At 38.3% G+C, this 1691-nt stretch overlaps 1 protein-coding gene across 1 annotated transcript in view; it reads right to left on the reverse strand.

Annotated features, from left to right (window-relative positions):
• Nucleotides 1-1691, reverse strand: part of LOC107738906 (40S ribosomal protein S17-like) — a 6061-nt gene that overhangs the window by 1214 nt on the left and 3156 nt on the right. The window lies entirely within an intron of this gene.

Consider the following 1691-nt stretch of genomic DNA (forward strand, 5'->3'; position numbering starts at 1 on the left):
TCGCTCCGGCCGGACAGGGCATCACAGTATGGTAAGTGGCGTAACATTTCCGTCTCACGCTTGAGGTATTCGGCCAATCACAACGCATTGGATAGCTGGCCAATCACAGCACACCTCGCTTTTTCAGACTGATGAGCTTTGTAAAAATTGACGCATTTCAGAAAGGTGGGGCATAGAGGAGAAACAATAATGTACAGTATGTGGAAAATAATGTGTTTTTTGAACCTTAAACCGCATAAACACATTTCATTACACCAAATACACAAAATAACGTTCTTTTTAGCAGCATATGACCCCTTTAATCTAACGATAAAAGAAAAGAGGGAATCACTCACTGCTCTTGATTGAACTGCTTTTGTAGTTTTAATAATCAATTTATTTGTAATGAACCGACTAAAGAGATTTTTACATTTGATCATTTGTTTTTCTTACTTGAATGCTTTTGTTTAGACGTAAAATGAAAAAGAATGCATTATTTGTTTTTTTCTTATATTTGTTTTACTGGTTTTTTTTGGCATCTGTTCTTATAACAACAAAGATAAAATAATAGCTATATTGTGATTATTAATATAGTAATTATTATTAAGAAAAGAAGTGGAGGAAAAGACGCAACTTTGCTCTGTGGTTTTGCTTTGGAACCTTATCAAAATTGACTTTGCTGACTCTATCGACTTCAAACAGGTGTAGCTTAAAGCAATAAGCCCCAGTGGTTTACAGTGAATTTATAACAGCTAAGGGGCATTGTTAGGGCCTCCTTAGCTGTTATAAATTCACTGTAAACCACAGCTTCACGGGGCTTATTGCTTTTATAAAATGGTTATTCCATATATGTAGTTAGGTTTCACAGAATAAAACAGAGCAAATAAAGTGTAATGATATTAATAAAAACCGTATTCTTCCACCAAACAATGTAGTTCCTCAGAAACAGTTGTGGTTCCAACAAAGTGGTTGCCGAGCAACACACAGAAGTAAACAAAGGTGTATGTTTGTAGTGTAATTTACTACAGCTTAGAACTAGGGATGGGTCACGATTTTCGAATATTCCATTAGTTGATTTAATTATAGAATATCGAGTAGGTTGTGCGATTATCGTCTTAAAAAAATCTCCCCATGTTTTCCGTGCTGATGCAGTGGTGACACGTTCATGTAAGCAGAGGGTGGCGCTGCCAATAACGCACCTAAAAGCTGTCAAAGACAACAGAAGAACACACCATCTCACGCGCACACTGTAGACTTGCGTGGCATAAAAAAAAAAGACTTGAGTAGCATTTAACAGTTACAGTAACTTGGGACGATGTCAAATAAGAGTGCTGTGCGGACCACAAACACCCCCGAATGGGTTAGAGGTGTGGCTGAATCCGTATTCAGAAAGGCGCGGAAAACAAATAACGCGTTCTACAGAGTGATTAAAGGGACATGGTTAGCCACTTGCTAACAGTAGCATGTTACATTACAGTACATACGTTTCACTTACCACATAAACAGAGTAAGGAGAGATGACTGATAGGATGGCGAATGATTTGCAGATCCTGAGCACCACTGACAAACATCTAATCTTGTAAAATGTGTGGTAAGTACTGCCGAGTGCTGCTCCGTACGGTGTGATCGCGAATCTCAGAAGTGAAAGTAAAAAAACAAGCTCGCGTTCATATGCGATTTCAATCCCCCGCATATTAATAACGGCTCCCTGA

The sequence above is a fragment of the Sinocyclocheilus rhinocerous genome, unplaced genomic scaffold, assembly GCF_001515625.1.
Source record: "Sinocyclocheilus rhinocerous isolate Xijiao unplaced genomic scaffold, SAMN03320098_v1.1 scaffold1396, whole genome shotgun sequence".
Lineage (NCBI taxonomy): Eukaryota > Metazoa > Chordata > Actinopteri > Cypriniformes > Cyprinidae > Sinocyclocheilus > Sinocyclocheilus rhinocerous.